Source organism: Oncorhynchus clarkii, chromosome 9 (genome assembly GCF_045791955.1).
Source record: "Oncorhynchus clarkii lewisi isolate Uvic-CL-2024 chromosome 9, UVic_Ocla_1.0, whole genome shotgun sequence".
Lineage (NCBI taxonomy): Eukaryota > Metazoa > Chordata > Actinopteri > Salmoniformes > Salmonidae > Oncorhynchus > Oncorhynchus clarkii.
In genome coordinates, this window is record NC_092155.1 from 72,474,675 (window position 1) to 72,484,984 (window position 10,310).

Here is a 10,310-nt window from a genome sequence, read left to right on the forward strand (position 1 = left end):
GTGGTGGCAGCATCATGGTTTGGGCCTGCTTTTCTTCAGCAGGGACAGGGAAGATGATTAAAATTGATGGGAAGATGGATGGAGCCAAATACAGGACCATTCTGGAAGAAAACCTGATGGAGTCTGCAAAAGACCTGAGACTGGGACGGAGATTTGTCTTCCAACAAGACAATGATCCAAAACATAAAGCAAAATCTACAATGGAATGGTTCAAAAATAAACATATCCAGGTGTTAGAATGGCCAAGTCAAAGTCCAGACCTGAATCCAATCGAGAATCTGTGGAAAGAACTGAAAACTGCTGTTCACAAATGCTCTCCATCCAACCTCACTGAGCTCGAGCTGTTTTGCAAGGAGGAATGGGAAAGAATTTCAGTCTCTCGATGTGCAAAACTGATAGAGACATACCCCAAGCGACTTACAGCTGTAATCGCAGCAAAAGGTGGCGCTACAAAGTATTAACTTAAGGGGGCTGAATAATTTTGCACGCCCAATTTTTCAGTTTTTGATTTGTTAAAAAAGTTTGAAATATCCAATAAATGTCGTTCCACTTCATGATTGTGTCCCACTTGTTGTTGATTCTTCACAAAAAAATACAGTTTTATATCTTTATGTTTGAAGCCTGAAATGTGGCAAAAGGTCGCAAAGTTCAAGGGGGCCGAATACTTTCGCAAGGCACTGTACGTAAAACAAAACAAAAAGGTAGGGGGGGCGTGGATCAGAAAACCAGTCAGTATCTGGTGTGACAACCATTTGCCTCATGCAGCACGAGTGACATGTCCCCTCGCATAGAGTTGATCAGGCTGTTAATTGTGGCCTGTGGAATGTTGCCCCACTCTTCTTCCAATGGCCGTGGGAAGTTGCTGGATATTGGCTGGAACTGGAACAACCTCAACTATACAAAGGAGTTGATTGTTGACTTCAGGAAGTAGAGGAGGGTACATGCCCCGATCCACGGGTTGGCAGTAGAGCGAGTCAGCAGTTTTTATGTTCCTCACCGTCCAATTCACAAAGGACTTATAACACCACCACTCTTGTCAAGAGGGCGCAACAGCGTTTCTACTTCCTAAAGGCGACTGAAGAAGTTCAGTCCTCAAATACTACCACTGCCCCATCTCCAGTGTCCTGACCAGTTGCATCACGGCCGGCTACAGAAATTGCTACATCCACGACCGCAAGGCCCTCCAGCAGGTGGTGAAGGCGACCCAGTAGCATCACTGGGGCCGTGCTCCAACCCATTCAGGACATCTACTGGAAACGGTGCCTGCGGAAGGCACGCAGCATCATCAAGGCCCCTACACACCTCAGCCACGAGCTGTTCGTCTTATCGTCGGGTAGATGCTATCGGAGCATGAGGTCTGATACCAACAGGCTCAGAGACAGTTTCTAACTACAAGCCATCAGACTGCTGAACACTTGAACTGACCACCTGCACTGACTCTCTCTCTCTCTCTCTCTCTCTCTGTCTCTGTCTCTCTCTCGCTCTCTCTCGCTCGCTCTCTCTCTCGCTCTCTCGCTCTCTCTCTCTCTGTCTCTCTCTCACTTTCTTTCTCTCTCTCTCTCTCTCTCTCTCTGTCTCTCTCTCACACACACTCTGCTACCAGACTCTTATTATGATTGCTAAATACTGCACCATTTAAACATTTTCCCTCCAATCCCCCCCCCCTACCCAAAACATGTGTAAATATTAGACTATAAATGGTACCTTCCTGTATTATAATTAAGCTAAAATGTTTATTCTATTCTACTGAGACATTTACATTGTGTTCATATTCTTATCTTTAATAATTTATAATTATTGTTGTTGCAAGGAAGCATTTTATTAGACGGTGTATCCCAAACGACTAATTAAACCTGAGGGGTAGGGATCAGATTACACATGGTCCTCTTCTGTATGTTGTGGGTCTTGAGGGGTAGGGATCAGATTACACATTGTCCTCTTCTGTATGTTGTGGGTCTTGAGGGGTAGGGATCAGATTACACATTGTCCTCTTCTGTATGTTGTGGGTCTTGAGGGGTACGGATCAGATTACACATTGTCCTCTTCTGTATGTTGTGGGTCTTGAGGGGTAGAGATCAGATTACACATGGTCCTCTTCTGTATGTTGTGGGTCTTGAGGGGTACGGATCAGATTACACATTGTCCTCTTCTGTATGTTGTGGGTCTTGACGGGTAGGGATCAGATTACACATTGTCGTCTTCTGTATGTTGTGGGTCTTGAGGGGTAGAGATCAGATTACACATTGTGGGATCACAGTATGCTACCCTCCTATACATTTTAACAACCTTGTGGCTGCCCAGCAAAAATCTTAAAAAGCATATTTGATTTTCTATTTTTTGTGTGTATAGCGCAGTCTGAAACCTGGAAGTGTATTTGTGAGTGTTGCTGTCTGTGTAGCTATAGGTTAGCTACATCATCCTGTATGACATCATACTGTAATTACGGTTGTCCAATGGCCTTAGCAACAAGACCCTTAGCAACGTCCAGTGTGTCAAATCATCTGTGTAGAGCAATGTGGTGTCGGGCTCTCTAGGAATGTTCAGTGTCTTTTTCAACATGAGTCTGTTGAGTCCATTTCCAATGTTCAGTGTCTTTTTCAACATGAGTCTGTTGAGTCCATTTCCAATTTTCTGTGTTCTAACCATCCTCCTTTCAAAAGACAAAAAGGAGTAAAACTTACAACCAAAGTATGAAACCGTGGGTTTGTATTTTAATAACATAACACATGACAGTTCAAAGATACAATGTACTGTACAATCAGTAAATAGGTTTGTTGTTATGTCATCTCTTTGGATCAACCAATATACAACATCTGTCACTTTGCAGCAACTGATTGCATGTGAGATATGAAAAAAAAAAAAAGCGTTTTTTCTCTGAAGAATATTTTTTATACAATTCTCCCTGTAGTTGATCAACTCCATGCTATATAAAATAGTGTAAGGATGACCCTTTCCCCCCCAGAGGTGGCTGTAAAAAGTACTAAACATAAAGTAGATGTCACTAAACAACATACACAAAGAGCTTGGAAGACAGACGTTAAGCTAAAGAAAAAATGTAAAACTACATGTGAATCTTGTCTTCACCAGACAGTACCCAGTTTCTCACTACAACAACAACAACAAAAGAAAGCATTCATGAAATCCAAAAACAGGTTCTGACTTAAAAATGGAAATATATATTCTTTTAATTAAAGTATTCCCTTAAATTGTGTGTTCTGCACCTACTAGTACAGAGGAAAGGTGAAGACAAATGCATCTCTAGGAGGCGCAGTCGAGGTAATGAACCAACAACAAGGCGCTGTAGCGAAAACATCCGCTCGGCACTCAGTCAAAGTTTAAGGTGAGATATTACTTCCACAACGTTTCCATTAACGATGCTAATGAACTATTTGATGGTTTGAATCATGGTGTAACACCACCGTCAGAGGTATTCCTTCTCAGGAGTATCTCAGCAGAGTTTGTCTCTCCAAAACAGGTGGGATGGATAAAATGATTATGTCATCCCGATGAGACTGAAGAACTGCTGAAATACTCCTGAAAAGGCCACTTCCCAAGGCTAGCTGTGCAAAACGTTTACAGCTGCCTCCAAAAGTACTTTACTTTTAGTTTTCTTCCGCTAATGAATTATTAGCATATCCATCTTCTCTGCTGTCATGTGTGGGGTGAGGTCTACTGTAAACTGTCATGTGTGGGGTGAGGTCTACTGTAAACTGTCATGTGTGGGGTGAGGTCTACTGTAAACTGTCATGTGTGGGGTGAGGTCTACTGTAAACTGTCATGTGTGGGGTGAGGTCTACTGTAAACTGTCATGTGTGGGGTGAGGTCTACTGTAAATTGTCATGTGTGGGGTGAGGTCTACTGTAAACTGTCATGTGTGGGGTGAGGTCTACTGTAAACTGTCATGTGTGGGGTGAGGTCTACTGCAAACTGTCATGTGTGGGGTGAGGTCTACTGTAAACTGTCATGTGTGGGGTGAGGTCTACTGTAAATTGTCATGTGTGGGGTGAGGTCTACTGTAAACTGTCATGTGTGGGGTGAGGTCTACTGTAAACTGTCATGTGTGGGGTGAGGTCTACTGTAAACTGTCATGTGTGGGGTGAGGTCTACTGTAAACTGTCATGTGTGGTGTGAGGTCTACTGTAAATTGTCATGTGTGGGGTGAGGTCTACTGTAAATTGTCATGTGTGGGGTGAGGTCTACTGTAAACTGTCATGTGTGGTGTGAGGTCAACTGTAAACTGTCATGTGTGGGGTGAGGTCTACTGTAAACTGTCATGTGTGGGGTGAGGTCTACTGTAAACTGTCATGTGTGGGGTGAGGTCTACTGTAAACTGTCATGTGTGGGGTGAGGTCTACTGTAAACTGTCATGTGTGGGGTGAGGTCTACTGTAAACTGTCATGTGTGGGGTGAGGTCTACTGTAAATTGTCATGTGTGGGGTGAGGTCTACTGTAAATTGTCATGTGTGGGGTGAGGTCTACTGTAAACTGTCATGTGTGGGGTGAGGTCTACTGTAAACTGTCATGTGTGGGGTGAGGTCTACTGTAAATTGTCATGTGTGGGGTGAGGTCTACTGTAAACTGTCATGTGTGGGGTGAGGTCTACTGTAAACTGGGACAGATGGAGACCTGCCTTCTCTGTAACAAGCCCTGTCTTGGTACAGCCTGGCAGCAGTACAGTCCTTTTCCTGTCTAGAGACAACATGTATTCTGTAGCTACTAGGCAGCAGTACAGTCCTTTTCCTGTCTAGAGACAACATGTATTCTGTAGCTACTAGGCAGCAGTACAGTCCTTTTCCTGTCTAGAGACAACATGTATTCTGTAGCTACTAGGCAGCAGTACAGTCCTTTTCCTGTCTAGAGACAACATGTACTCTGTAGCTACTAGGCAGCAGTTCAGTCCTTTTCCTGTCTAGAGACAACATGTATTCTGTAGTTACTAGGCAGCAGTACAGTCCTTTTCCTGTCTAGAGACAACATGTACTCTGTAGCTACTAGGCAGCAGTTCAGTCCTTTTCCTGTCTAGAGACAACATGTATTCTGTAGCTACTAGGCAGCAGTACAGTCCATTTCCTGTCTAGAGACAACATGTATTCTGTAGTTACTAGGCAGCAGTACAGTCCATTTCCTGTCTAGAGACAACATGTATTCTGTAGCTACTAGGCAGCAGTACAGTCCATTTCCTGTCTAGAGACAACATGTATTCTGTAGTTACTAGGCAGCAGTTCAGTCCTTTTCCTGTCTAGAGACAACATGTATTCTGTAGCTACTAGGCAGCAGTACAGTCCATTTCCTGTCTAGAGACAACATGTATTCTGTAGCTACTAGGCAGCAGTACAGTCCATTTCCTGTCTAGAGACAACATGTATTCTGTAGTTACTAGGCAGCAGTTCAGTCCTTTTCCTGTCTAGAGACAACATGTATTCTGTAGCTACTAGGCAGCAGTACAGTCCATTTCCTGTCTAGAGACAACATGTATTCTGTAGCTACTAGGCAGCAGTACAGTCCATTTCCTGTCTAGAGACAACATGTATTCTGTAGTTACTAGGCAGCAGTACAGTCCTTTTCCTGTCTAGAGACAACATGTATTCTGTAGTTACTAGGCAGCAGTTCAGTCCTTTTCCTGTCTAGAGACAACATGTATTCTGTAGTTACTAGGCAGCAGTTCAGTCCTTTTCCTGTCTAGAGACAACATGTATTCTGTAGTTACTAGGCAGCAGTTCAGTCCTTTTCCTGTCTAGAGACAACATGTATTCTGTAGCTACTAGGCAGCAGTACAGTCCATTTCCTGTCTAGAGACAACATGTATTCTGTAGTTACTAGGCATCAGTACAGTCCTTTTCCTGTCTAGAGACAACATGTATTCTGTAGTTACTAGGCAGCAGTACAGTCCATTTCCTGTCTAGAGACAACATGTATTCTGTAGTTACTAGGCATCAGTACAGTCCATTTCCTGTCTAGAGACAACATGTATTCTGTAGTTACTAGGCAGCAGTTCAGTCCTTTTCCTGTCTAGAGACAACATGTATTCTGTAGTTACTAGGCAGCAGTTCAGTCCTTTTCCTGTCTAGAGACAACATGTATTCTGTAGTTACTAGGCAGCAGTTCAGTCCATTTCCGTAATTAGTTGTATATTATTTTACCTTTATTTATCATGCTTCAGACAGTTGTTATGGTTGCAAAATAAAAGTGCTTTAAAAACTGTGTTCCTCAGATAATGTGCTGTTAAATGGAACTATGTGGAGAAAAAACAGGACCTAGTCTTTTTGACCTTGAAGAAGAGGTCAATCTGGTAGTTTCTCTATTCCAGATCGTGGATGTGACGTCCTAGGGACAATGATATGTCATGCTCACCATGCTCTCTGAAAGGCAATTAGATTACAAATCTGTTACAAATACTTGGTTGTAGAATATCTTGTTGTTGTTGTTGTTGTGTTAATTATATACAATGTCAATAGAGAAGGCAACGCTGGTTACCCAACGGGCCTGAGAGGGGAGTGGGGGGGGGCACACGAAAGAAGGTATTAGTGAAAAGTCTATTAAAAAAAATACTGTTTCTTTTTGGAGGAGAAAAATAGACAAATATTGATCAAATCTACACATCAAACTAATGGCACATACATACACAGGATCAAATACAAAATTATAAACATAGGAACATATAAGATGAAATTTTAAAAGAAAAAAAACTTTTTTTTTTTTTAAGATTGAAAGTGCTAGAATTCAGATTAGCTCACAGAAACCCAGGGAGGACAAACTCAATGCCAATTGACGTTTCTTTTTTTTAATCAATAAATGCTCAATAAATGAATAAAAAGATGAATGCTAAATTTGAGTGCTACAATTTTGTCTGGAATTGGATATAGCCATGGTCTTTCACAATGTAAACTTGATGTACACAAAAAAATATATGTTTTAAGCAAAGCTTTTAAACAGTTATATAAATATTTATATTCAATTACCACTATAAGAAAGAGGCAAATTCTTTCAAAGATGCGAACCACATTTCTTCACGATTAATCATTAAATGTTCCTAGTTTAGATCCTTTCTCAGCCTATTGGAAGTGTCAACATGAACTTTGGGGATTCATACCTGAACGTATTACTTCACAAGTACTGGTTGGTAGTGGCGCTATGTCACAACCAAACAAATGTTTATTTTAAGTTGTATTTATTTTCACATATTTGTCAACTACTTTTATAGGTCAGTCTAATTAGCTGACTGAAGAGGCAATAGTAGGCTCTGGTCGGTTGGTCAATTTGAATAACAATTCTACCATTATTAAAATGAAATAAGAAAATATTTATTTTAATGAGCAATTGTGCAAGATTTTGTTTCCTCTCCCCAGGTTTTGGGAAGAAAAAAAAATCTAAAATAAAATGAGGTGATGTGTTGTGTTGTTTCAAGGTCCTGTTTTAACAAACAGAAAATAACATATCATATTACAACAACAAAAAAACGACTAAGAAATATCCTAGTCAGTCGTCCCATGCTTTGAATGTCAAAGAGCAGGCTGGTGACTTGTTTGTTCTGGATATTGTGTATTTCTTTAAGACCCTTTCCTCCTGAAACCAGGAAGCAGCTGAGTGAGGAGTACAGACAGGAAAGGAAACAGTTCAAATCTGTACCACTGTGCATGTTTACATCTTGCAATGTTGAAATGTTCTCTGTTCCCAGCAACTGTAGCTAAAAGCAGCAATTCGTTTTTTTTATTTTTATGTTATATAGTTGTAGTTTTTATTTTCTTTATACTTGGCGTCTACTTGAAACTACATGTTTACTAATAGTTGCGTATGGACTGGGCTGAGTACTCAAACAGACAAAGTCAAAGAGAGTTGAGAAAGTTGCAAACCAAGAGGATAATATATTAATACTGTTAATATCAGTCCTTGTACTCTCAAGATGCACTTTGACTTTCTTTTGACTAATGGACTTTATATACCCCACGTGCTGGGTGTTCCAAAGCCTATCTCTCGATCTGTCAATCATGACGTCTGTAGGAAAGTGAAACATATCATTCATTTGTTGACCAAAGACAGGACATTATTGATATTTTCCATCATACAAATATCACTTAGGTGATACAGAGCACGTATTATAGTTTTACAACTTTGGGCGCAAGTTTTCAACAGGCTAGTGTATATGAAAAAGGCATCTTAAAACCAGAGCTCTTGATCAGAGAAAATAGACTGTCGACGTCAGTCATTCTTTTTTTAAAGTCGTACGAGACGATCAAAGACGTCTACTGGATTATTGTGCCACTAACAGCCTACTAGAACTACACATTTGTCAAAGTCAACAATCCAGGGTTTTTGTTTTAGTAGTACATGAACAGATAAACGATACATCCAGAGGAGAAAAGCTACAAGGGCAAAGCTAAATACTCCATCCACTTTTTTATCAATAAAATGTCAGATACAGACACATGTAAACCTGCCACATTAAAAAAAAAACACTTTGTTTTAATACGCCTAAATACACCTTACTGACATAAAAGCAATTCTAATGTTCATTTTTGACGAGATATTTAATACACTGCAAATAACATTATTTTACGCGCTTTTCCTCAACTGTCGTCGTTGTTATTTTTGTCTTCTATTCACATATGTCAGGGTTATTATTACCATGTATCTAACACACTGGATATATATTTGTTTTCATAAAAATACAAATCATTCATGTATGAAAGGTGGGAAAAGGATGTGACATATTGACTTGTTAAAAACCAATGCTGGAAGAAGGACAGTCGAAGGAGTGAGAAATCCTCATGAGTCAAATAATGACCTGTTTTCAAGAGCAGCTTTTATAGGAGGGGTATATCCTCCACATGGGGTCATCCTCACTGGCCTGGCCCTGGTGGAGCAGGTCACGGTGGTTAGCCAAAGAGATTGCTAAAGGTAAAGACACTTCTGCTAAAACAAAGTGCTGCTCTTGAGGAACAACACAAAACATGCATGACGTGGCATGTTTTCTACTGACTCAGCTATTTTCACATCTGCTTTTCATTAAATATGTGGGCACCAGTGGTCGCTGTGTTTGGTTATCAACGTTAAAATCAACTCTCTGTTTTCACTTTTCTTTTACTTTCTGCACAACTGATGAGTCTGAACAGTAATCAGTTATTCCAGTTTTTTTTTTAAGAGCACTTTTTCAAGACAGATATTTTGTTGTGTGGTTGTAGCCTATATTAGAGGAGGGTAATGTCCGTGGGGCAGTATCACTTTAGTTCTTCACTAATCTTCCCCCCCTGACGATGATGATGACAGACAGGGTGTGTTTCTGGGTAGGTGGTTCAGACTTTTACACTCACGGGAGAGACAACCCAGCATGTTCAGTCACATTTTAAAAAAGCAAGAAAATTATATTTCACCCACTTCAAAACTATACTTCTGGGTCACTAGGCTTCTGGGTAACAATATATATATATATTTTTTTTTACAATTTTCTCTAAAATGAAAAATTCTTTCTTAATATTCTGACTTTGTAAAGTACCAGGCCTTCAGGCCTGCAGATGCTGCCTCCTGACTACAGAGTAGAGGGGGGGAAGTGATGAGGGGGGAATAGGCTAGTGGTAGAGGTTAAAGAACTCCTTCACGGCAACTCACAGTATTATACAGAGCCGTGGTCACATGGAACTCCCTTCCATTTACAGTTACTCAGCAAACAGAAGAATTACCGTAAAAAAATAGATTAAACAACATCTCATGGAACAGAGGGGACTGTGAGGTGACACACACACACACACACACACACACACAGATAGACACACACACACACACACACACTAAGACACACACACACACACATTAACACACAGTCACACACTAACATAGACACACTAACACAGACACACTAACACACAGACACACTAACACACAGACACACTCTAATACAGACACATTAACACACAGACACACTCTAATACAGACACACTAATACAGACACACTAACACGCAGACACACTCTAATACAGACACACAGACACACTAACACACAGACACACTAACAGACACACTAACACACAGACACACTAACAGACACACTAACACACAGACACAATAACAGACACACTAACACACAGACACACTAGCACACAGACACACAGACTAACACAGACGCACTAAGAGACACACACTCTAACACACACACACACATCTTTTAGATGTATTGTTTGTACATCCCTGTATTTTAATTTGTGTGACTGTCCTTGTGTATCAGTGTTTTGTTACTTGTCGTGTTTTTGTGGACCCCAGGAAGAGTAGCTGCTGAAAGCTAAATGGGGATCCAACTAAACAAACAACAACAAAGCGAG

The 10,310-nt window shown here is 40.7% G+C and overlaps 1 protein-coding gene across 1 annotated transcript in view; it reads right to left on the reverse strand.

Annotated features, from left to right (window-relative positions):
• Positions 1-6,046: 6,046 nt before the first annotated feature.
• The window catches only part of LOC139417393 (zinc finger protein PLAGL2-like), a 48,958-nt gene continuing 44,694 nt past the window's right edge, over positions 6,047-10,310 (reverse strand). Inside the window, exon 3 of the mRNA XM_071166663.1 lies at positions 6,047-10,310. This exon is cut by the window's right edge and continues 1,692 nt beyond it. The gene's annotated coding sequence lies outside the window, so the exon portion shown is untranslated.